The sequence below is a fragment of the Macaca fascicularis genome, chromosome 11, assembly GCF_037993035.2.
Source record: "Macaca fascicularis isolate 582-1 chromosome 11, T2T-MFA8v1.1".
NCBI lineage: Eukaryota > Metazoa > Chordata > Mammalia > Primates > Cercopithecidae > Macaca > Macaca fascicularis.
Genome location: NC_088385.1, coordinates 28,871,885 through 28,899,456, shown reverse-complemented (window position 1 = coordinate 28,899,456; position 27,572 = coordinate 28,871,885). Strand labels below are relative to the sequence as shown.

The 27,572-nt window shown below is 40.3% G+C and overlaps 1 long non-coding RNA gene across 2 annotated transcripts; it reads left to right on the top strand.

Annotated features, from left to right (window-relative positions):
* Nucleotides 1-573: 573 nt before the first annotated feature.
* LOC135966193 (uncharacterized) lies at nt 574-26,443 on the top strand. 2 transcript variants are annotated; one of them, XR_010579336.1, is made up of 3 exons: nt 574-680; nt 12,429-12,547; nt 26,294-26,443. It is a non-coding gene; the product is annotated as an uncharacterized lncRNA (long non-coding RNA). The 2 variants fall into 2 exon arrangements; XR_010579337.1 differs by lacking the exon at nt 574-680 and adding an exon at nt 7,483-7,612.
* Nucleotides 26,444-27,572: the final 1,129 nt, after the last annotated feature.

The window sequence follows — 27,572 nt, the reverse complement described above, 5'->3', positions numbered from 1 at the left end:
CTGTCTGCAGTTCAGGTGATTATCAGTGGTATGTGATGCTGCTGTGACTTTCAGTTGAGTGATCTGCTTATTGGGCTTTGCACAGACCTGAGAATTAAGATAAACTACATTAATGTGCAGGCCATCTACTTCTGATTTTTATTTCTTTATTAAGATAAACACTCAAATGATATGTACCATGATTGAACATTCTTCTGTCCTCTAAGTTTCTTGAGAGCAGGGACTGCTTTTGTTCACCTTGGTGGCCTTGGTGTTTAGCACAGTGGAGTTCACAAATAATTTTAATTTGTTGAATACTAGACAAAATGTAATTGATTTATTAATCTAAATTATATAAGAGATAACATATCAGTATTTAAAGAATTATAAACCCATGGTTTGAATGTCTTTATCTCCTCCAAAATTCATATTGAAACTTAATTCTCTCTAAAATTCAGTTGTTGACAATGTGGCAATATTAAGAGGTGGGGCCTTTAAGAAGTGAATAAGCCATGACGGTTGCTCCCTCTTAATGAGATTAATGCCCTTTTAAAGGAGGCTTCAGGATGCATTCAGCTAGCTAACTACCTTACTCTTTCTGTTCTCACTTGCCCTTTTGCCTTCTGCCATGTGACGACACAGCAAGAAGGCCCTCAGAAGATGCTGACACCTTGATCTTGGACTTCCCAGCCTCCAGAACTGTAAGAAATAAATTTCAACTCTTTATAAATTACCCAATCTTAGGTATTCTGTTAGAGCAGCACAAACAGACTAAAACAAATGGAAAATGTTTACTCACTTATTCTTGTGCTAGACATTCACCCAATTTTACCTGTTCTGGTTCTGAGGTTTCAGAGACATTTCAGATTACCTTAACAATTGATTACTACTTATTATAGAGAAGGTATTAATTGCCTTCTTAAGAAAAACATTGTGTCTTACTCCCCACGCCACATTTAACTCTTAGTCCATTCAGGTGTAAACCTTCCCTCTTTCAATAAAGGACTGCTTTCAGTTCTTCATGGTGTGAGTTGTAGCCATATTTGCATGCAAAGTTCTGAGGTCTCAAGCCTCATGTTTTCTTGTTTTCTTCATTAGCAGACACACACACACACACACACACACACACACACACACACACACACACGTCTTGAAGCATATTGTGTTTGAATCTGCCTAATCCTCTTCTAACTCCTCATCAGGTCTAGTTAAACATCCTTCTACCAATTCATCAACTTAATTTGGGTATTACTCTATATTTACATAGTTTTTCAGGCAACATATTAACTTATCTTCCCAAGCTTTCAGATCGTTTTGAAGTTGTATCTTAATGGGATTTCTCCTGCTGTCATGAAAATTTTACTCCTTTAACCAAGCAAAACTCTTTAAACCAAGTTATATTATGGTTTCCTTATAAAGGCAATCCTTGCTCACCACTTTAAATTTGAGCTTTACTAAATTGTTTCATTCACTAAACTGTTGTAGTACACATTTGCATGCCATGTTTTGAAGTTTACTTACTAAAGTTACAGGTTTCAAAATAAAAAGTATGTCCCCTGGTGAAAGTTAATGATATTGGAGCGGTTTCATTGATAAGACCAAAATGCTGAAGGCTAGCTTTACTTTCTTCAGCTCCATGAAGGGCTTCTGGGGAAGAGATCTCTAGTAACTAGTTATCCATGTCTAGATAGAATAAATAAGGGCTTAAGTTAAAGCGGGAGAGCCACAAATTTATCAGCAGAAGGAACTCATGCTATTAACAGTATGCTGAGGGTAAGAATAGCAAATGTGTCAGAAAGTTTGGGCCTTCATTGACCTAAAAGAAAGATTGGCTCAGGGGCTATCTTGAAGCCCTATTGAGCAGAATTATAAAAAGAAAAATGATTAACTGCATAGGTGAATCTTGTAATAATTTTTCTCAAGTTAAAACAAAAAAAAGAGTTTTGATATTATTTGCACATAAGATGATCAAATTAGATAGCAACAGGTACCCAAACAATAAATGAGGAGTTGACCAAATGGACTGGCCAGGGATACGTTTCATAGATGAATGATAAATGTCTGGATGAAAAAATATGCACCAAAAACATTCATTTGCTCACTTCTTAATTCAATAATACTGTCTAGGTACTTATTAAATGCCAGATGGTATTCTAGACCACCGGTCCCCAACCCCCCGGCCATTGACTGGTACCTGTCCATGGCCAATTAGGAACTGGGCTGCACAGCACAGGGTGAATGGCTGGTGAGTGAGCATTACCGCCTGAGCTCCCACTTCTGTCAAATCAGTGATGGCATTAGATTCTCACAGGAGCATGAGCCCTATTGTGAACTGCACATGCAAGGAATCTAGGTTGTGCTCTTTGTGAAAATCTAACTAATACTTCATGATGTGACGTGGAACAATTTCATCCCAAAACCATTCTCCACACCATGTCTGTGGAAAAATTGTCTTCCATGAAACTGGTCCCTGGTGCCAAAAAGATTGGGGAACCACTGCTCTAGGCACTTGAACAAAAGAGAGACCCCGACCTTGTGTAGTTTACATTTAGTTTGGGGAGGCTAACAATAAAAAATAAATATAATAAATAAGTAAATCATAAAGTATGTTACGAAATGATAAGCAATGAGGAAGAAGGAAAAAAGCAGAGCCAATTAAGGGGGATCAGGAGTACAGTGGTGGGCGCTAAATTGCAGAATTAGATGGGGCAGGGCAGGCAAAGAGTTGAGCAAAGATTTGAAGAGATGGAGTGAACCCAGAGGATGCCATTGGGAAGACTGCTCCAGGCAGAGAGCTAAAGCCAAGACCCTCAGGCATAGGTACCTGGTAGGTTCAAGAAGCAGCAAGCAGGCCACATGGGTGGAATGGAGTAAAGGGAAAGAAACAGAGGAGGAGATTATAGGTAAGAGGGGTGGAAACTGATCATGAAGGGCTGTGTAGACTTCAGTCAATACTCTGAATTTCACTATCAGCAAAATGGAAGCCATGCAAGGTTTGAAGCACAGGGAAGACAGGCAGAACATGACTTTGATTTTTTTTTTTGAGACAGAGTCTTACTGTGTCACCCAGGTTGGAATGTAGTGGCACAATCTCAGCTCACTGCGACCTCTGCCTCCTGTGTTCAAATGATCATCCTGCCTCGGCCTCCCAAGTAGCTGGGACTACAGATGTGTGCCGCCATGCCCAGCTAATTTTTGTATTTTTAGTAGAGACAGGCATGTGGGCCAGGCTGGTCTCGAACTCCTGACCTCAAGTGATCTGCACCCCCCCTTGGCCTCCCAATGCGCCAGGGTTACAGGTGTGAGTCACCGCACCCGGTTAACTTTGATTTTTTTAAATGCCCACTCACACTGCTGTGTTAGGAATAGGCTGAAGAGGGAAAGGGGCCTTCATGAGGCTCAGGATAAGATGAGAGATAGTAGTGGTTCTGGTATGGGTAGTCGCAGTCAAGATAATAGATAAGGGAGACTAGGATGATAGCAGGTTATGAGTAAGGAAGAAAAATGGTTCAAGAACTACCATAGACAAATTGTATCCCACAAAGGAAAAATTCACACAGTCCCTGTATGTTGATATTGTTTATACTGAATATTGCTGCTTGCATAATTTTTCAAAGTGATTGACAGCATTTGATGTAAAGATAAGTTTGCCCTGGCTCTTATTGTAAAATAGCAGAGTGATTTATCTTGAAACTGAACACATTGATGTTATTTGTATGTTCAGATTGCAGTGATTACTTAGACCCGCAAAAAAATATAAATTGACTTTAAAAATAAATTGGAAGCTCATTTAACAGCAAAAGGCCACTTGGAGGGACAGGGGTAAATGAGGAATATAAAATAAGGGTTCACTTGTATACAAGGGCATTTTCCTATTTTCTTTATCTTGATCAAATATTAAATATCATAGACTGAGACACCCTATGCTGTTGGATTCTCTCTTTGAAAATAGAGTTCAACCTATCCCTTGTAGCCTGGATCAAACAGTGCAGTGCCTGCTCCAACCAGGACAGATCTGGTTCCAGCTTCTCACCCCTTCTGCACTCCCCAGACCTTTGTGCTGAAATTTCCCAGTCTTGCCCTCAGTGACTGATAGTGCTTCAAGGAACAGGTTTACCCAGACGTGCGGAATCATCTACAAATGCTTATCAAGAGGCAGATGTCACAGCCAATCCCCTTCATGGTCCAGACTCTTACAGAGAGGATCCCTTCTCTAATAGGGGATCCTGATCAAGGGCCATCCATTCAGTTACCCATTCAATGAATGGATACTGTCTCCCAGGCACTGGGCTTGGTACTCAGGATGCCATTCAGGGAGCATTTGCTGCTGCTGGAATGTTAGAAGTGGGCTTTTTGGTTTTTTTTCATTCAGTCAACATCTGCCTCTTTGTAGGTTCTGCTTCCATTTGGGATTCTGTCCTCTGGAGAGGAGTACTAAAAAATCATACCTATTCCTGCAACCACTCATCAGCCCTTCTGCCTTTGTAAACACAACCATTCTCATGAACGAGTGCAGACTGAATCCTACTTCTTAAAACATGAGCTACCCTGGAACAGCTTCTGCCATCATCCAGAAAGACAAAACCACTGATGGCTCAGTGGGGCATCCCCCTTGCACTGTTCTACCTGCCCCACCTGTGGGATCTTCACCTGAGTGCACACAACCCATCCTTCCAGACCTCCGGGACACTATGGGCTCCCCTGATGTTCTTCTGGTGGCCAGTCTTTAGTCTGGTCATGCTGCCTAGGTATCTTCCCCGCCTGTTCCAGTTTACTTATTTTTCCCACCATTGTTTCTAGGGTATTAACCAAACTCCTGCCTGCATGACTAAATTAATTCATTGGGCAGAGAGTTTGCCTTGGGGCCCCTCTGTGGCCTTAGATGACCCCTTCTTTCTGCCCAGGGCATGTCCCAGCAGGGTCACACCTCTCAGCCCATCACCCTCTGTCAGTCTGTCACAACCCATGGCTGGTTCTGCACTCCAGGCAGCTCCACCTCCCCTCCCCATCCAGCCTGGCCAGGGCTGAGTGGAGCCAGGCTCCAGCCATGTGCAGAGGTGCCTTTCCTGACCCCAGAGCTGGTCACATGGCTGCTGTGCCCATGAGGAGACTTAATGAAAAGCAAAAGGGCAAAGGAGAGCGTGGCCTAACCTAGCTCCTGACCAGCTGTCTCTGCTGTTGTCAGTCGCATTGGAAGGTATCCTGACCCCAGATCTCCTCCTCTGTGCCTCTCAGCTTGACCACACAATGGACTCTACTGGCAAGAGCAGGCAGTCAATGTCCTGCCCATAGTATGAGGCCAATCTTGTACTAGCGTTCAGCTAAGACTCACAACACCTTGCTTTAAAGGAACCACTGTGTGCAGTGGGCAAGCCAGAGAGTCCTAGACACAAAGCAAAAGGGGTTCCAGGGGTCTGCTGCAGGAGCAGCCCTGCCCTGAGGCGCCTCAGCTGTGTGTGTGCAGCAACCCTCTACCCAGCCTTCCTCAGCCAGGACTCATCTGCCTCTTCTGGTTATCAAAAGAATTGCTGCAGACTGTTCAGAGTGGACCAGCAAAATCAGAGGGACTTCCTGCAGATCCTGTAATGCAGGTGGTAGGAGTTCCTGTCACTCAGAGCCTGAGGGGCCATGACCAAGCAGTCAAGCCTTCTCAGTTCCTACCAGGTTGTTGTCTGGGGAGACGGATGTGCCCAGGAAGGTTATGAGTCTGTTTACAGAACGTGGGCAGGGTAGGCCGCTACACTAGCGTATTATGGGGAGGAAATGCCCATAGTGGGAAGTAAGGATTCACAAATTCAAATGAATTAGAAAGAAAGGGAAAGGAAAGAAGGGAGGAGGAAAAGAAGACAGAGAAAGAAAAGAAAGAAGGATGGATGGGAGGGAGGAAAAGAAGGAAGAAAAGAAGGAAAAAGAAAGAAAGATTATAATAAAGTGGGAAAGAGCTGAACAATGCATAGGAGTTGGCATTTAAGATGATCACATCAAGCTACACGAATTAATATCCTACTTGTGTTTTTTGAAATAATTAAAATCAACATATTTTCTGCCTCCTAAAACAAAACCTATTCTCCATTTCTAGTTGCCTTAGATTTGGGAATTTAAGGAAAAAAAGAAAAAGACAAAGTAACTGCTCCTTCATGATGACTTTACCACAGGTCAGAAGGTAGATAATGAGATTTGTGGGGTTTTCCTTATGAAAATACTTTGAATCCTAAATAAAATGTTAAAAGGAGAAATGAGTACATTGCCCATCTGGACCCAAGAAACAGCTGATTTCTTCATAAAGAGGCCATACAATGGTCAAGACATTGACCTTTGTCCCATAGTTTAGGGTTGCCATAGCGTCACTGAGTCACTTAAATCTAATCAAAAACTGGGAAATATTCATTTTGTCAAAGCAGAATGAAGCAAGGGTATAGAATATAGCCATGAACTGTCTAGAGACAATTAACAGGGACTTCAAAGTTACCTTGACCATGATTTCTAGTGTTTTCAGCCTAGCACAATAATCTGGGTATGTGTGAGCATTCTCCCAGATTTTTTTTAAAAGAAGCAAAATGAGTCATCTGAACTGCCTGAGAGTGTCAGTGTGGCATTGATAATTATGAGTACAGTATATCCAATGTGAATTTTTGTGGGCCTGAGGATGAGTTGATCCAATTTGAATGGACCAAAGTTAATTCACTCCAATTTACTCAAAAATGCTTATGTGTAAAACCAAGACTCCAGGGTCCAAGAGTGAGAATGTATTTCCCAGAAGTCAGTTTACTTTATTAATGGTATAGAATTAGCCATCAAAGAACCACCTTCCACATGATCATTGTATCCTAGACAGTTGCAAACAAAAGAACTTGCAGTAAAATCTGCAATCACTTTGTGAAGTCAGCAGCCACTTTTGTTAATTATTAGCCAATACAAAGTTAAGGTGCTATGAATCTGCACCTGGAAAACTCTACCACAAACAAAACAGCACTAACAAGATTGGGCTGCATGCCATTCATCTGGAGAGCAGAGCTGTTTTTACTAAACACGAAAAAGCATCTGAAAAGAGCTACCTGTATAGAACAAAGTAAAGATCCCTGCTCGAAACTTTTTCCCCCGATATATGATACCTCAAATTTACCATTAGAAATATATTTGTTTAAATGAAAATGGTACAGTATTCAGCACACTAGATTTAGAGTCAGACACCTGGATTCTAAAACTCAGGCACCACAGGCAAGTCCTCAAACGCTATGGGCCAGTTTCCTCATATGCAAAACCGTGATACACAAACCTACGCTACAAACCTCACAGGGTTGTTTTTCATGTCCAGCTAGATCTCGCTGTGTCCTCTACAGCAACCGTACTTCCTGCCAACCACCTTTACAGAGCGTGTCTTCCTGAGCTGCTCTCTATATTTGTCCCTTTTAAAAATTATTTTCTATGAAACTTCTGTCACAGTCAGCAGTGTGTCAATTGTCTGGAATCTTTCTTGTCATTGTCAGGGGTTTCTCCGCATCACATGTTTCGCTGTCAGTGAACATTCCAGGCGATGACCAGTGGAAGAATCCGCGGGCCTCTCTGAGCTACTCGGTTGCTTTGTTTGTTACTCAGCCTCCATGAGGGACCTCTTCAGTCAAAGGAAGAACAGGTGGTGTGAGGCTAATTATCACTCTGTGGTCCTCCCTTTCTCATTTCCCTTTTTTGTCTTTCTAGTCATGCTTTATTTGCATCTTTACCCTACCATTCGAGGTAGATGCCATCTCTGCTCCCTCACACCCTGGCTTAGCACTTCCTTTCCCAAGTTCGAATGAAAATACTGTGGGCTTTCTAATGCTGCAGACAGCGGTTCTAATCCTGGCTCGGGTATTTGTGAGCTATGTGATTAACGGTGACTTCTCTGAACTTGTATCTCCTCATCTGTGTAAACGGAAGTCATGTGTACTTCACGGAGTTCTGGTGTGAACTAAAAGGAGATTGTATTCGTGCATCTTAATCACACAAGGTGGCCAACAAATACTGATTTCTTTACTCCTTTAGATATGCTTTCTTCCTTTTGTTCTTTGCCATGTCTTACTTTCATTCTAAGATTCTTTACCATCAAAGTTCTTTGCACTTTCCTTCTCAATCTGCTCCCAATCTTCTTCTTCATCTTTCCGCAGCCCTTTGAGCAAGCACTTCAGCTGAATGGTTACACTCAGGAGCTTTTGTCTGAGAGAGGTGAGGTTCAGAACTCAGAACTTCTACCTGCCAGCTCTATCACAAGGAAACTACTGACTTGCCCTGTTCACTGGGGCTATCAACAGGACTCACCCCACAGGTTGCTGTGGTAACAATGTAATGGTACCTGGGAAAAGCTTAGCACAGTGGGCTTCATATGCAGTAAGTGGCCATTAATGTTAGCTCTATTTTTTGTGCCCCTGATTCATAATTAAATCTTGCTCTTTCCTTCACATTTATCATGAATGATTTGTCTTCATGTTCTTCTAGCTTCAAATTTCCTCTTTCAGATTAACTCTTCCTCTTTCTGCCAAATTACCCTCTTGCCTACACATATATTAACAAAACCATCCAGTGGTCATCACTCTATTACTGAGGTGCCTGAAGACTCTTTTTTAAAGTTAGTGTACATATTCCTTTTGAGGCTTTCAGGTTGTGTGCCATTACCATTTAAGGGTAAAGTGAGGGTCACATTTATGTTGTTTGATGATCTTTTGCTCTTTTCCTCTGTCCACAACACCATCCCCTTCCATTTCCAGATACGTGCTCCCATCCCTGTCATCTGCAGCCCTCTTTTCCGTGTTAGTAATTGTTTCTTCTTCAATTTTCACCCTCTCATCTTCTAATTCACCTTTCCCTGATCAGTCTGAACAAGTAACTTTAACTTGTGATTCACTATTATTTTATTTACCCAATTTAAGAAGAAAGAGGTGTTACCCAATGGCCTTGCTGTATACCATGAATACACTAGTTATAACTTTAAAAGCAGCCATCTGCCAAGTTCTTCTCATTTGATATTCATAGAACATAGTTTTGCTTTTCTCCCCCTAAAAAGTCGATATTCCATAAAGAATAGATGTTCTCTAGTAATCTGATAGAGATCTAGATATCACTACTAACACAGTTTCCCATTATAAAAATTAATCTATCCTGAGCTCCATAGACTCTTTTCTCTGTTATTATACTGTCATGCCCAGCTTCCTCACCATACACTACCATCACCATCCCTCAAACCTCGGGCCCAAACCCCACTACTTCCTCATATAATTCTGGTCCAGGATCTGATGTGGCCCTATGTTCCTGGGCCCAATTCTACTCTGCCCTAGACCTCTCTGCCCCTTAATCTGCATCCTGATCATACACAAACAGAAAACACTCCATGAGATTCATATCAACAATAATTGAATGTACAGAGGATACTGGGTTCTCAGCCGAAATATTTACCTACTCTATCTCAGTTAATCGTTATAGGTACCATTTGTTCCCATTTTATAAATTAGAAAGGTTAAGTAACTTCCCCACGGTCACTTAATTAGTCATTCTGTAAGTCATTTAACTAGTGCCAGAACCTGAAGCCACATTTGTCTGATTCCAAAGCCTGCCTCCTTTCTGCTTAGTGCCTCCTTAAGAGGCACTGGTGAAGGAGGCAGGGAGGATCTCCCTGGAACTCTACAGAGTTTCAGCAAGGCCCGGCTACTAAGATTTCAGGTGCCGTACTCTAACGCAATGTTGTTCTGAACATGGAAGTCTGTCTTGCATCTATAGGTTACTGCTCAGTGCAAGGCTCGGAGCTAGGTACTCGTGTGTAACGGTGAATAACACACATGGGCTGCCCTCAAAAAGCTTACTGTAGAGTAAAGCAGCTTGGTATTCCAGATCAACCGAGGGTGACTTACAGAAAATCTTCATGAACCCTGTCATATTTTGACATATCAGGGACCTAAATGAAAAGTGAAAAATATAGAAACGGGCCTTGTCATAGTGCCTTTTTGAGTGACTGCTCAGGTTCAAGAGAAGTAAGCCCAAGATAAGGTTTTTGCCATAGGTTTTTTTGCACATATCTGCTCTAAATGTAACCACTACAAAAGCAAAGGATGGTAGTCTTTCTGAGGCTGCTCCAAGTTTTTCCACAAGGGGTACCCCATGACTGAGTTCTTTCACTGAGCAGAACAAATGTTCAGAGGCACTGACCTTCCTTGCCCTTGGCTGCTTCAGGAATCATAGCTCATAGTTCTTCTGCTTCTGGGCTCCTTCTCATTGTTCAGGTTCTAGCTGAAGTATCATCTTCTAAAAGAAGTCTGTCCTGACTATTTTATCTAAAGTGAACCCCATTCCCCATACCACCACTCTCTGTCGTATTCCCTTGTTCTTAGGAACTCAGGAAAATTAGCCTCTAAACCTCAGTTTTCTCATTTGTTAAATGGAAGTAACTGTAGTGCACATTCCTCATAGGGTTGTGAGGATCAAACGAGTTAATATATGTAAAGCACTTTGAACCCTGCTTGGATCTTATTAAGCACTATCCTTCCATCAGGAGGAACCATAAGCCACTAGTTCTCACAACTTAGACTTCACTATGAGAGCTAAGCATAGCCACAATAGTCCTGATGATTGGGACCACTGGGACATCAGCTACTCAGCACTCAAGAAGGACTAGAAACCAGAATTCGTGGAAGACCTTGCAACAGACATGCAACAGGAGTCCAGAAGTTCCACCACCTACAAAAAAGGTTGTGTCCTTCCAACCACGCTGACTGCAAGCCTCTGTAATCACATTTTCTAAAAATAAACCAAGGCTCAGAATGGTGTCACCAGCAGTTCTTGTGTTTATTCATTTATGCACACATTCATTCAAAAAATATTTAAGTACTTAGTGTGTGGCAGGCACTATTCTAGGTGACGGAACACAGCAGGGCATGAATCATTCCAGGTCACTGCTCTCATGGAGCTCAAATGCCAGTAGAGGAGAAAGGAAATAAGAAAACAAACAAATAGATAAAATATTCTTAGACAGTGATAGATACTTTGAATACTCCAATAATAATGAAGATTATAATAATACTTCAATAAAAATGATGATGATAATATTAGCAGCTAAACTTATATAGATAGTGCTTAAAAGATCCAAGCAGGGTTCAAAGTGCTTTACATATATTAAATCGTTTGATCCTCACAACCCTATGAGGAATGTGCACTACAGTTACTTCCATTTAACAAATGAGAAAACTGAGGTTTAGAGGCTAATTTTCCTGAGTTCCTGAGAACAAGGGAATATGACAGAGAATGGTGGTATGGGGAATGGGGTTCACTTTAGACAAAATAGGACAGATTTCGTTTAGGAGATGATACTTCAGCTAGAACCTGAACAATGAGAAGGAGCCAGCCTTGGAATGCTGTGGGGGAAGAGCATTCCTGGCAGAGGGAACAAGTGCTACGGCCCAGAAGCAGCTACACAGCAGGTATGTTTTAGGAGAAGAAAAATGGCCAGCAAGACTGGAATGAAGTGCTGAGTCAGACAATGGCAAGATGAAGTTGGAAGGGAGGCTGCAGCCAGATAAGATAGGCCCTTACTGGGCATAGTAAGAGCTTGAGTTTTCTTCTAGGAACAACAGGAAGACGTTGAAGGGTTTAAGATGGGAAGTGATATGGTACATACATTTTAAAAATATGACTGGCTCCTGTGTGGGAGAGTGGACTATGAGACACAGATAAGGAATGAACTAGGGAGAACAGCTAGAGGCTATTGCAGGGATACAGGTGAATGGTGAGGGTGATGAGAACTATTGTTGCAGTAGGGAAGTGGTCAAGATATGTTTTGGAGGTAGAGTCTGCATGATTGGCTGTTGGATTAAAATAGAGTGATAAGGGAGAGACGGCATTTATGATTACCGTGGTTTTGCCCTGACATAGTGACTTTTGAGAGCTGATTATTAAATTGTCAGGAATTTTGCAAGCCAGTTGCTAAACATAGCCGTTATTAAAAATTAAATGTTATAAATTTACAATTATATAAATTATATTAGGCAAAAGTAACACATGCCTAAAACTTATCACTTCCTAATTGTTTTACTTATACCACATTTTTATTGTTATCTATGATCTTGAGGTTATTGATGGCTACATATCTGTTTGGTGGAAATATTACTTAATGGTAAGCTGGTGCACATCTTTCCTGCAAGCAGTGACCTCACATTGGTTACTTTAAATTAGCCACGGTGGGACTATTTACACCATGGAAATGAGCAAATGTGACAGATCAGGGCTTCTTCACTTACTGTTTTGTGGATTGCCTAGAATGAAGAAAATGATGAGGGAAATGTCAATAATGCAGATTAGACTTAAAAGTGTATTGCGTTTGTAGTCACTGAATTATGAATAGCATAAAATATTGAGAAATTCTTCTTTCAGGATTCAAAAGTATTATCTGGTGTGACATCTCTTTCCCCTCCTTCTCTCTTTCAATCTAGGGACTAAGCATTATCCAAAAGCAATGGTTACATTACTGCATTGGATGAGACAAATTCTAGTTGCTTCGTTTTGTTTTTATTTTCTACCACGCAGGGGCACATGAGGAAGATATGACCAGGTATGGACAAAATTCTAAGATATATTTATTTTATCCACATGTAGCATAGTGTGTTAGAAAATTGTGCAGCCCTGTTACAAGAAATTTGTACTAGATCCCCCTGGACCACGGGGAACCTTTAAGTATGCTGAGGGTCAGGTCTTGTCATGCATAGGTAAATTAGATCCTCTGCATGAGCTAAACTGCAAGCTCCATGGGGGCAGGGAGCTTTGTCTGTTTGTTCACTGATTTACTCCCAAGAACTCTGAATAGTGCCTGACACACACTAGGTATTTAGTGTTGAATGAATAAATGATTTGTTTTTCAATGCAATAGCGAAAGCTTTCTGTGAAAGGGTGCCTCAGAAAAGCTTAGAACCCAACTAAGGATTTTAAGAGGGCAGTTGTGCTGGGTAACAGCAAGAGAAAAATAACACAAGGTATGTGATTTTTCTTTTATGGTTGAGAAGAGATCTAAATAGGGAAATAATGCCAGTTCTAATCTAAATATTTTGGAATGAACTGTAACTTCCTTCAGTTTCTCTCTAGCCTCTCCAAAAGGATTTAGCAATGTTTGGTGGTTTTGCCTAGGTATTTTAACAAAAGTTGATCTCATGCTGGCATTATAGCACAATTGTATTTTTTTCCTCAAGAAAACCTGTTCAAAAGACTAACAGGGCACTCAAGCGTTCTCTGAGAGAAAGAACAGTCATAGAAATATTAAAATATAGACTTGCCCCTTTTTTTCCTAAGTTCCACCTGAAAAGCCCACCAAAATGTGCCATTCCAGTGCCTGAAAAGCAATGCGGAAGAATTTCTGTATCTCAAAAAATTCTGGAAATGATTATTACAGCAAGTCATTTCTCAACCACTGTTCACACTGGCCGATGAATAGCATTCTTGAGTTCTCCAGTGAGCAGAGCCAAACAAGTGACTTCAGACTTCAAAATCCCAGGAGTGATTTTGGCCTGGCTCTGATTTTCCCAGAGGCAAAATTATCCTCCTGCAGAATACATCACAAATCCCTGTGAGGACTGTCCCTTTCCAGGTCTTAAGAGAGGGCTAAAAAAATCGAAAGCCTTATGCCTCTTTCCAAAATCCACTAACACTCAGCATTTGGCTTTATGCTGGTTTATAACAAAATATTCTCAACCGTGGGGCCTCAAGGGTTTCCCTTAAAATATTTTTTTAGTAAGCAAATACATTATAATGATGCAGATGACTCCCCAAATTAAACATGTACAAGGATTTGCACAAAAATTTTAAAATGCTTCTCATTTGGCTTCCGTTTTAAAAGCACACTTGTAAATGAGCTCTTTTTCAAGGATATATAAATTGTATATACAGGACAAAGAAACAATGTAGTCATTCCAGGGAAAATAAAAACATTAACTTAAATGAAAAAAAAAATAATGAAACCAGTTTATAGCATCAGTCTGTGAAACTCAAACTGGGTAAGAGACTGAAATGTGACGATGCCATATTTGGGAGGGCGTCGCATACACATTAGCGAAACCTTTTACTGAACTTTGCTGCTCAGTGTCAAAATACCCAGCTGTGCGATGGTGCTACCAGGTGTTGTGGGAAGCCTGCTGTGTGAGACCTGGGAGGCGAAATAAAGCATCCCCGAGCTGCCCCAGAGTCAAACCCATTTCTGCTTTCTCCAAAGTGCTCCCTTTCTTGTGGCTAATGTGAGCTTGACCTTGAGCCCGTCCTGACACAATCAAGAAGAAGCTATAAACCATGGGTGCCCTAGGTTAGGATGGTGTTCAGTCGACCAGAAACATCTTCGAGTTTGAGACAGTCCCCCATATAGCATAGTTATGTGCCCATGTTTCTTCCTACCTTTCAGAAGATGTGAGGAAGTATTGACCTTGAGAGTATATGTGCACATGTACAAAAGGATTTAAATTCTAGAACCTCTCCTTAAAGATTTCAGGTGCATCATGGTTCACTTAAAGGCTCTAAAAATATTAAAATTAAAAAACATTTCAGGTGCAGTATGTATGGATGTGTGCATGCACATGTCTACTAATCTACATATGTTAACTGTATAATAAAAGGTGTAGTAATTGAGTAATGGGTTTTCCCATTATTTGGCTAACAAAAATTATAGCATATGCTCCACACAGACTATTTCCAAGGTATTATTATTGTTTTCGTTGCTGTTGTGGATGGTAACAGGCAACAGGTACTGAGTAAAAATTATGCACCAGACACGTACATTTATTGTCTTGTTCAACTCTCACAAGAAACCTATAAGCTAGATAGAATTATTCATAAGAGAAAGATGGGTAGAATGAAGCTGAGAAAGGTGAAGTCACTTGCCACGGGACAGCACTAGGGAAAGGGGAAGCTGGGCTTTAAGTCTGGTGTTTGGCTGCTCTAAAGCTGATTTTTTTTGCCCCCAAATAAAGTGAGCAAAATATGGAAATCATTAGGGACAGAATTTGACCTTTCTTTGACAATTTTAAAAATAATTCTTGCTTTCACAGTGCCCCTAAATCACCATTATGGTAGATGTATACAAATAAAAGGAATTGTAGATACATACAAATGCAAGGTAGATGTATACAAATACAAGGAATTAAGAGTTTCTAATCCCAAGAGTTATAGACAACTAGACTTTTATTGAATGTTTACAAACCCAGCAACACAAGCAAACAGCCATAGTGATGTTGACTTGGAATATAGAAACTCCATCAAATCTATTGCATCAGGTAAAGGGAGTAAGCTCTGTATTCACCAATTTATAGTAAGTGCTTCTCCACATAAGATAAATGTTCCAGAAGAAAAATCTACCATTACTTTAAAATCCAAGATGGCTTGAAGTTTTTCAAGTTGAAAACCTTAAACAGGAATAATGTGTGATGGAGAACAAAGAGAATTTCTGATTTTAAAAAATCCAGGCATTTGTGTGCATGTTGGGGGAGGTTGGGGAAGGCACCTGGCATGTCTGCGAGTGTGATAACACAGATGAGATCAGTAATTGCACTAGATTAGCCAGTCAGGAAGGGCATTTTGTCCACTGTAATTCTCATAACATCTTCATTTATTTTCAAGACATTTCTGAATGGAAATGTCACATAGAAGCACAACTGAGAGAATTTCATCCTAAAGCAAGCTTTTTAAAAAGAAAAATGCACCATGTTACAGTCTTTAGAGGTCATGTTTTTACCTGATATAGACATAGTTTTAGAAAACCATGCCTGAAACAAGATGAAACTGGGTTAAAATATTATAGAATGCAAGATGCCAAAATCGTAAAACGTTAAGTAGGGGAATTATGACCTGCTCCAACCCCGGAATTTTTCACTTACATCCACTCTGTAAAGCAGCGCGTTGTGCTGGCCCGTTCTTTATCATCACACAAGCCTGCCTTGTTCATCTTTATCTCAAAAAGTCAGTTCTAAAGCATTCAATAGGATTATTCACTGTCTAGATTTTATTCAAATCAATTTAAGATCTCCTCCCCATCGGTGCCCAGAACAAAAATACAAACTGTGCAGCATCTTCATTTCCTTCAGAGTAACACAACTCCAGGCCAATCGCCCAATTCGAATTTGGGGAAGAAGCTGGTCACCCCAAAATAGCCCCCATGTAAGGCTTCACACACAGCCATGGAGATGGCCTGGCACTCAGCTGGCGGGAGGATGGGAAGGCAGCAGGGCCCGTGCAGATAGGTTCTCAATAAGAGCCCCATGTTAATTCATGGGTTGCTGGCCACAGATGAGTTATTTGAGTCCCTCCCTTGAGAGAAATTTATAAAACAGAATTCCAGACTATAGAATAAGCTTATCAATTGTCTTAAAAATCCCCAGGCATGTCTATTTTATAAAATTAAGCATTACTCATTAAATAAATATTAAGATATATTCTAGAATTCCAAAAAGTTGTCTTAACTACAATATTTGTAACAAGAAGATTCTATTAGTGCAAACGCAGAGGTACAAACATGCACCTGCCCCCTCCCACATACATTTTGAGACCCTTGCTGTTAACCCCAAACTATAGCAACCTAACCACCTACCCATAGGACCTGTGGCTCTGCACACATTCACTTGATGATAGACAGGGGTAGATCGTTGAAAAGCAAGCACTTGCTCCCTTAAAAGCCTTCTATTGTCAGGCTTGCAGAGGAAGAGTGGGGAGAAACAAGTTCTGCATCTTTTATGGTTATTTCTGCTCACACAAAAATTTCTGATGGTGCATTAAGTAGTAATCAAAAAATACCTCCATGCCTTTTTTCATTTGTAAATAGTATGGCTGGGCTGGGGGTGGTGGCTCATGCCTGTAATCTCAGCACTTTGGGAGGCCAAGACAGGTGGAACACCTGAGGTCAGGAGTTCACGACCAACCTGGCCAACATGGTAAAACCCCATCTCTACAAAAATACAAAATTCAGCTGGGCATGATGGCAGGTACCTGTAATCCCAGCTACTCAGGAGGCTGAGGCAGGAGAATCACTTGAACCGGGAGGCGGAGGTTGCAGTGAGCCAAGATCATGCCATTGTACTACAGCCTAGGCTACAGAGCAAGACTCTGTCTCAAAAAAAAAAAAAAAAGAAAGAAAGAAAAACAAAACCCAAAATTATTTTTTTTTATTTTCTCACATCCTACCTTCATTGCATATTGCTTTATTATATATGTTACAAGATGTCTTGGCTGAGCTAAAGCTCAGATATGGATATTTCCAGAAAGTGGAATTAAGCAAGACTCTTACTTCACCTATCCACTTGTATTTATCAATTTGCTTACGTTTGGAAGAGCATCCTTGGAAAAAGAGTCAAACCCTACCAACCTGAAATCTTTGTTCAGGTACCTGAATCCTTGCTATCAGTCGTTTTAAAACCTGTGGGATAAACTTGCACTGCACATCGAAGCTTTATTCTTATATATTACTTAGCCTTGTGTGTTTGTAAGTAAAAGTATGTAATTTAAATACTGCTTTTTTGGTTGAATCAATCAAATCTTAAAGTTTAAAGCTTATTGACCTTATTGTCGGTAAATTAAAGAGAAATAATGATTTATTTTATTTTATTTTATTTTATTTTATTTTATTTTATTTTATTTTTGAGACAGTCTTGCTCTGTCATCCAGGCTGGAGTGCCGTGGCCGATCTCGGCTCACTGCAACCTCCTCTTCCCCAGTTCAAGCAATTCTCTTGCTTCAGCCTCCAGAGTAGCTGGGATTACAGGCCTGTGCCACCACATCTGGCTAATTTTTGTATTTTCAGTAGAGATTGGGTTTTGCCATGTTGGCCAGGCTGGTCTTAAACTCCTGACCTCAAGTGATCTGCCTGTCTTCACCTGAAGGCCAAGGTTTGAAGGATCACTCAAACACTGAACTGTTGACTCCCAGTTGTGGTATGGAGAGGCTGTGGTTCCTACTAATACTAAAGTTTAGGTGAATCAGTATTTTGAGGAATTAGATGACTAAATCAACTCATAGCAAAGAATCACTTCTGGGTGGTACAATTGAACAGCATAAATGTCCCTTACCATTCTTACATGGAAATGAGCGCAACAGGAGTCAGAACGAGGGTGAGACTGAGGGTGCTCCAAGAAGCCACCCTAAGAACGAGGGTATCTAGTGTAACTGTCCATCTGCACATAACTTGGAAAGTGATGATGAATCCATCCCATCTCAGGCCATCTGCCTCGGCAGGTTGCACACTCTGGGGAAGACTTGATAGGTCTGACTTGGAGAAGGTGAACCACCACCACCTGCCCCACTTTGCTATGTAGGGGGAAAGGCACCACCCTTCTCTTCACTTGTCTCTTCTGGGTGGCAACTGCTTCTCTGGATTTACAGAACAGCACCACTGCTGTCATTTAGCCAACATCAGGGAAGGCTGACTTCCAGCTCCATGGGCAGCAAAAGGTCAATGTCAGCTAAGGTGAGAGGGCAACGGTCAACAGGAACAGGAACAGAGTTTCAGCCTTCCAAGTGGCATGTGCCCAATGGGTGAACATGTGTACATGGGTCCACAAAGTCCTGACCCAGCCAGCTGTAGCACCAAAGCAGTGAACTGTACCATGAGTTCATGGGGCACAAGGAGTCATGTTATGTCTTCTCCATCCTAGCTCCTAAAAGAAGCATTCGTCATAGGGGCATGAGGACGGAATACTAGTTCTGTCTACATGGAGTTGTACTCATATCCACCCAATCTGAGGCCATGGTGGTGGCGCCATTCCTGCCTCATAAGAGGAATTGCATGAGCACGTCCAAGACTGCAAGAGTCACAGTCGAGAGTGAAAACCAAGGCTGAGCCTTGGATACTTGGAGGCACCTTGAGGATGCCCAGAAGTGTTAGCGGCAGAGGCTCTGTATGAGACAGAATGTCCTGCCATCTCCTAACAGGGTACCAATGCTAATGTTCCGGGCACAGTGGACGCCACTGTGTTGTCTGCCCTGCACTTTTCCCCAACTCCATTGACACACATTTCACTCCACCCCCAACCATGAGGGTGGGCTCATTCCTGACACTGGATGAATCAGAGCCCTTCACCAGCCCTCCCAGGACACAGTGATTGATCAAGTGCCCCAAGAGGAGCTGTGCGGAGTCCTTTCCCAGCCTTTCTTGAACTGAAGGTGGAAGGATCTGGTTACAAAGTGAAGATAGGCCTTAAAGCTGCAGGCCCCCATCCCCAACCTCGGTTAAGTCTTGAGGAAGAAACTGGCTTGAGAAAATAAAGCTCGTTTGCAGAGGTAACCTGACATGGAACTGGAGCGAAAGACAGCTAATGATGCTCACATCTGCAGGTCCAGTCACCTTGCCTCCCTTCAGTTGGTTACATGGACCAATAATCTCTCACTGCTTCAGCTAATGTGAATTTGGTTTTTGCCACTTGCGTTGGGGTGAAGTTATAATACAACAATGCTATCTGGCCAGTGAAGTCTGAGTTATTTCAGTTACACAAAGGTAGATGTGATAAGAGTTTGACAGATGTGACAATCCTAGTTTTTCCTAATAAACTAAAAAATAGACTAGACACAATTCATAAAATATGGATTTGAGTGGGTAATGTCTCACATTAGAATTCTCTTCTCCAATAATATAATAAGATAGTTAATCACTTGTTTACTCTATTATTAAATTAATTGAAATAATAGTTGAAATATACCTATATGGTGCTATAGAAATGATTATTTTTAGCAAATTTGTCATTATGTTGAATGATCTGGAAAAGTATACTTAAAAATAAACAGAGTTCATACTGCATTGGCAGAGAAGGAGAGTGACCAACTCATAACTTTTGATATGAATTTAGACTATGAATAATATAATCAGAGACCCTGGAAACAGAAAGATTTAGTAGACGATCCATTCTACCTCTCGGATGATATAAAACCATGCTATAAAACCATCTATTCTTTCAACAAATATTTACTGAGCTCAGTATCTGTCTTGAAGGATCAGAGGTAAACAAAAACGGCAAAGTTCCTACTGTCTTGGAGCTCACATCTGCCTTAGATTGCAATAATTGTCATAAGTTGTATCCTATTCATTGCCTGCTCTTGTTCTGTATTTGACACAGAAAAATGGAAAAACTGAGCTCTATTCTTGAGAGGCTCACAGTCCAAGAGAAACTCAGAATGTACATGTTACATGCTACAATGTTACCATGCCGGGGGAATGAAAACCATGCCTTACCTGGTTGATAAACAGGAAAGAACAGGAGGGATGGTTATTACTAGGGATACAATAACATAAGACATCTTAAAACTCTCCTAGCTTAGGCACCAAACTCTTTTCTGGGTCTTTTACTCCATTCGATTCACTTGTTCCTGCCTTAGAGCCTGGTGGCCAGCATTTGATTTTTGTGCTATGGTAAACTGTGGCAAAGTTCTGCATTCTAAATCACTTGCTGAAAGAACTGATCTTACTCTAGTATTTGTTTAAATCAGCAAGTCTTTGTTTTAAGGCAGCGGTCCCCAACCTTTTTGGCACCAGAGACCAGTTTCATGGAAGACAATTTTTCCATAGACTGGGTTGGTGGCGATGGTTTCAGGATGATTCAAGTGCATGACATTTATTGTGCACTTTATTTCTATTATTATGACATTGTAATATATAATGAAATAATTATACAACTCACCATAATGTAGAATCAGTGGGAGACCTGAGCTTGTTTTCCTGCAACTGGATGGTCCCATGTAGGGGTGATGGGAGACAGTGAAGGATCATCAGGCATCAGATTCTCATAAGGAGCACACAACCTAGATCCCTCGCATGCGCAGTTCACAATAGGGTTTGCACTCCCCTGAGAATCTGACAGGAGGTGGAGCTCAGGCAGCAACGCAAGCAATGCGGAGTGGCTGTAAATACAGATGAAGCTTCACTTGCATGTCCACCGCCCACCTTCTGCTGTGGGGGTTAGGGACCTTTGTTTTAAGGTACATCACAAAAATGTAACTATTTGCTTCACATGCTAATATGTCAAGTATTTCTTTCTAACTGTTCAAAATGTCTACCTGATTCCCGGCAATTAAATTAGCAAAATCCTTTTACAGGCCCCTGAAGTACCCATTCTGCATCCCACCTGCCTCAGCTCAGGATTTCCCTAATGTCACCTAAAAGGCCCTCGAGAGGCACTTAGAACACCAGCTCTGCAGGCACGCTGTCTAGCTTTAAATCTTAGCTCTTTACTGACTGTGTTATCTTGGGCACATTACTCAGCCTCTCTGAGATTCCTATCTTCCATCTGTGAAATAAGAATAATGATGCCCAGCGATAGGTGAAGATTAAATGAAATCACGCGTATAAAGCACTCAACAGAACACCTGGAACATAATAAGCATGCAATTAATATTTCTCTATTATGATTACACAGGAGCTCATGATGATCAAGTATATTAAGATGATACACTACCATCATCTTAAAGAAATATTTTGCTTAGCTGTTTGATACCACTTATAATTAATCAAATGACTACTATTTCTTTAAAATATGAATAAAGGCTACTTTCCAAAATATCTGCTATATTCAGCGGCCATATTAATTTGTCATAAAGGTAATATGTGTATGATATCCTACTGAGAACTACAAAGAATGATAAGTAAGTCATAGTCCTTGCTTTCAAGAAGTTTACTATCTAGGAGTAGGATAATTAGACCAGCATAAAAAATAGGTATATACAATGTGACAATCATTATAATAAAAGTACAGTAAAGTGAAAAGCAACTGAATCCATTTGAGAGGACCTGGAAGAGGTGACATTGGAAGTCTCACTAAATTTCAGGTACAGATGAAGGAGCTAGGCATTTCTGTAGATGACAGCACATTCTTTATTCTTTCCTTCTTCTCTGACTATTCTTTCTTGGTCTCAGTCTTGGACATACATCTTTCATCCAATGTGTAAAATTCAGTATTCCCCAGGATTCCACCCTCAACCTACTTCTCTTCTAATCTCCATATCCTGAAATAGCTCACTCATATCACATATTCCATTCACTCCAGATATAAATCTCTAGCCCTGATCTTTCCCAAGATTCAGACTTAAATCCAGCTTCCTCTGAGATGCCTCTTCCACCCATGGCACATCACAAACTTGTCACAGTGAAATTTGTCTCATATCCTCCTCCCATATTCCTTATTCTCATTGGAGATACTACTCTCTGTCCAGTCACCCAAGCCAAACTCTGAGTGTCCCACACAATAAATTGGTCACCAATCCTACAGAACCTACCTCTAAAATACTTCCACAGATCTCCCTATCATTCTCCATTTTCACTGTTACTGTCCTACAATCTTTCTTCTTGAAAATGGCCATATCGTCCCAACTGGTGTCCCATCTCCAGTATTACTCCCCTTCAATATACTATCAATAGTGTCATCCCAATACATTTTCTACAATGCAAAACTGGTACTGCTTAAAACCCTTTCCTGCCACCTAGACAAATCCAACATTTCTTGGTAAGTCATACGAAGTCCCTGTGGTAAGACACCTTCTTACCTTTCATTTTAGGCTCCAGAGTAAACAAATCACCTGCAGTTCTTTTAATACCTGTGTATTCTTTTTCACAACCTCCAACATCCTCTGCCTGAAAATCCACCTGCTCCTTTTTACCAGGCTTTTGCTTTCCTACTTTCTCTTCAAGGTTGTGCCTGATAGTCATTCCTCTGGAGAGCCTGCTAAGGTGCTTTTCCTATGGGTGCCTGTGACTCCCCATATGAGTCCCTTTTATAGCCTTCATTATACTGCTGTGTAATCATTGCTTTACTCATCTTCTCTCCCATAGACTGTGCATATCCTGAGCAAGACATCCTGTTTTCATTCATTTTTTAAACATATGTTCACAGAGTGTTTACTGGATGAAAATGATACACTAGGTCCCTGACTTCCTGAAGTTTATATGTTAATGGTATATGTCTGGTAAGAGGGTATAAAGACAAAAACAAATTATTAAGACAATTTCATATTCTCACAGAAGCTATTAAGAAAATAAAGCACAGAGTAAAAAGTGACTAGGTGGTGGTGGTGCCTTTTTGAGGAGATTCTGGAAATCCAAATGATGAGTAACCAGCTTTGTGAGGATTTTGAGGAGAAAGTTGTAGGGTCTTGCAGGTTACTGTATTAGTTTTCTGTGGCTATGCTAACAAATTACAACAAATTTACCAGCTTAAACAACACAAATGTATTATCTAAGAGTTCTTTGAGATAGAAGTCTTCCATGGGTCTCATTGGGCTAAACTCAAGATGTTCGCAGGGCAGCAATCCTTTTTGGAGACTCTGGGGAAGAATTCATTTCCTTACATTTTCCAGCTTCTGGAGGCACCCGTAGTCCTTGAGTTTTGCCTCTCTTCCTCCATCCTCAAACACAGCAGTGCTGCATCTACCTGGCTCTTCCATCGCTACCTCTCCCTCTAATTCTCTTCTGCCCCCTGCTTCCACTTGTAAACATCCTTTTGACTACATTGTGCCCACCTGGATAATCCTGGATAATCTCTCCTTTCCAAGGTCCTTAATGTAGTCACATTTACAAAGTTCCCTGTGCCATGTAAGGTAATATATTCACAGGTTCCAGGGATTAGGACATGGACATTTATGGAGGCCCATTATTCTGCCTACTACAGATTGGACTTTGATCTAACTGAAGTACATTAACCAGTGGAGAGATTTTAAGCAAAAAAGTGACATGAGCTGCTTTATATTTTAAGAGTTCCTTCTTCATACCATGTGAAAGATCTGTGTAACAAAAAAGGGAAAGCAGGAAGAACAAATATGAATGTATTCATTTGTTCTCACATTGCTGTAAAGAACTACCTGAGACTGGGTAATTTATAAAGAAAAGGGGTTTAATTGGTTCACTGTTCTGCAGGCAGTACAAGCAGCATGGCTGGGGAGGCCTCAGGAAATTTACAATCATGACAGAAGGTGAAGAGGAAGGAGTAATGTCCTACATGGCCGTAGCAGGAGGAATAGAGTGGAGGGGAAGGTGCTACACAATTTTAAACAACCAGATCTCATGAGAACTCACTCAATATCATGAGAACAGCAAGGGTAAAATCCACTCTCATGATCCAATCACTTCCCCCGCTCCCCAGCCCCTTTTCCAATACTGGGGATTACAATTCGACATGAGATTTGGGTGGGAACCAAATCCAAACCAGGTCGAGTCTCTCAGTAGTCCCAATAAGAGACAGTGACTTTGACTAGGGTGACAGTAGTGAAGATGGTGAGGACTGTCAGATTTGAGAAGTATTTTGGAATAGAAGAAACAGAACTTGCCGATAGGTTCAATGTAGAAAGTTAATAAAAGAAAAGGACCAAGGATGATTCCTAAAATCAGAGCTCAATCAACTGGTTCATGGTAGTGTCACTGACTGAGAATGATGGAGAGTGGAGGAAGACTACATGGGTTTGGAGCAAAACATGGACATTAAGGTGTACCAGGCTAGAATGGTCATGATTTCATGCAGTCATTTCTAAAAACAACTATATTTCATGAAATAACTATATGAAATCCAAACGGAGTTATCAGGTAGGAAGTTGAATTTATGAGACTGGAGCTTGCAGTAGAAAAGCAGAGATGGAAACATAAATTTGGGATTATCATCATAAAGATGATATTGAAACCACGAGCCTGGATGAGCTCATCCAGGGAGGAAAAGTAGACAAGAGAGGAGGGCAAGAGCATATCCAGGAAAACTCAAATCTTGACAGGACTTATTCATATTTATAGCCCTAGCACCTAGTGCTGGCAAAGAGTGTCTGCTTCATAAATTGCTGATAAACACAGGACCAACATTCTGGGACTCCATACTATTAGGAATTAAGTTATAAAAATTTACCACTAAATAAATTACAGTAAAAACAAAGGTAATAAACACCCAAAGCCCATCAGTTCCTAGTCGTTTTACCACATTTATTATTATTTTACTGTTTACCACATTTTACTATTATCTTACCATTTACCACATTTTACTATTTGCTCTTGAGATTAGTTATTACATCTATTATATTGTCCTAACTCCACTGTCCGTGATGTCACATTAGTAATGGTGTGAGTATTTACACCATGGAAATTGGCAAGTGCCACAAGTTTATTATTTTGCCAATTGTTGGACTCAAAAAAGAGATAGAGAAAATGTTAATCAGACAGATTCCATTTAAAGTGTCACATTTATAGTTATCACATTGTGAATAGCACACAAAAATGGGGAAATATTTTTCCAGTATGTGAAAATTATTACCTGATTTAGTGAAAATGTTGCTCATATCAATGATGAATAAATGAGGTTCTAACAAATGTCTTCATTGTTTGGCTTTCACCTTAATCATTAACATAAAGGAAAATTTCCATCAACATTAATGTCAGAATTACACTTGCGAATTAATCGCACTCTTAGGTTGTCAAGAGATAGAAGAATTTAGCAAAAATCAATAAAAGCATTCAGTGAAAATCAATTGGTTATATGGCATTCAGAGGAGTAACATATATTTTATTCTTATGTGTAAGTGTGTGTTTTGCTACACAACATTTATAATAACATGGCATATAATAAACCATACACACACATGCACTTAGGCACACACCTACATTTTTCATAAAGAACCAGTTAAACATTTACCAGCACACCACCGCTTACATCTAAACCTAATTAATCGCTATATGGTATCATATGCAGAATTAAAATTATTATATTACTATTTGTTTTTGGAAGTAGCTAAAATATTCATAGCAAATTCATGATCACTGTTTTAAGATATTGATAAGTTATGTCATTTGAGTTCCAGTAAAATTAAAATGGGTTATAGTTTATCTTTATTAGCCTGAATTTATGCTCCATCATTGATTTTTTTTTTCTTCCTACACAGATTCTGAGCACCATAGACAACTTAAAAAAGAACAGGTTAAAAAAATGTCTTGGCTTTTGTCAAAGAATTATTTATGGATCGATCAGTATGTGGGCCTGATTAAAGCATCCAGGCTTTCCTTGTGCAATGTGATAGTCACTAACATGTGGCTATTTAAAATTACATTTAAATTAGTTAAAATTAAATAAAAATTTAAAATTCAGTACCTTAGTTAAACGAAGCAATTTTAACTGCTCAATAACCACATGTGGCTAGCAGCTACCACATTGGACAGGCCGGATTATAGAATATTTCTATCATTGCAGAAAGTTCTGTTGGATAGTCCCTATCTAGAAAATGCCTTGCACATAGAAGATACTCTACTACTGTTAACTCAGTGATCAAATTTCACCCTATTTTGGAAAGCTGAAAAGTTTAATAAAATCAAAAATTTCTTTTTCAGGAGAAAATAAACCACCAAAATGATGGCGTATTTGGATATCTTTAGATACAGTTGGCCCTCTGTATCTACAGGTTCTACATCCACAGATTCACCAATCGTGGATCAAAAATATTTGAATCAAAATAAATAAATGACAATACAAATTTTAAATTTCAGTGTTTATATAGTGTTTATGTCATATTAGGTACTATAAGTAATCTAGAGATGATTTCAAATATACGGGAGGATGTGCATAGGTTATAAGCAAATGCTATGCCTTATTTACATGGGACTTGAACATCCACAGATTTTAGTATCATGGGGTGGGGGGAGGTCCTGGAACCAATCCCCTGTGGATACTGAGGAATAACTGTTAATATTCAGTGTAGTAGACTGGGTGCGGTGACTCATGCCTATAATCCCAGCACTTTGGGAGGCTGACGTGGGTAGATCACTTGAGGACAGGAGTTCGAGACCAGTCTCACCAACAGGGTGAAACCCGTCTCTACTAAAATACAAAAAAATTAGCCGGGCATGGTGATGGGCCCCTGTAATCCCAGCTACTCGGGAAGCTGAGGCAGGAGAATCACTTGAAAACAAGAGGTGGGAGTTGCAATGAGCCAAGATTGTACCACTGTACTCCAGCCTGGGCAACAGAGCAAGACTCCATCTCAAATATATATACATAATATATATAACATATATTATATATATACACACATATATATGTATGCATACATATATATTCAAGGTAGTGACATATTTATTGGACATCTTCTATGTGACAGAAATACTAGTCACCTCACAACAGGCATATAAGATCCTCATTCTATAAATGAGGACACTGAGGTTTAGGGAAGTTCAAAACCTTGCCTCTCCCAACTAGGCAAACAGGTATTTGTAAAGCTTAACCTTATGCTCACAGTTTCAGACCCCAAAGCCATGCTCTTTCTGGCATCATGAAGCCTCACTTCTCTAAACATTACTTAACCTGTGCTGCAGTTTTTTCCTTTTTGGAATGGCGTTAACACACTATCTATATCAAAGCGTTGTTGAGCAATTAAATGAGTTAAGACTTGCAAAACACTAAAAGAGAGCATGGCACAGAGTAACTGCCATAAAAAAGTCTTGCTATTATTAAATGTAGAATGGCTGAGATAAAGAAGAAATAAGTCAAGATACCTCCCATGGCCAGCTAACAAAGTTTGAAACTTAATTCACCCATGTCGTTCATTTAAGACCTGAACAAAGCTTTAACTTACGACAAAGCACGGGCTAACAGGATTTCCCCCGATTTGTG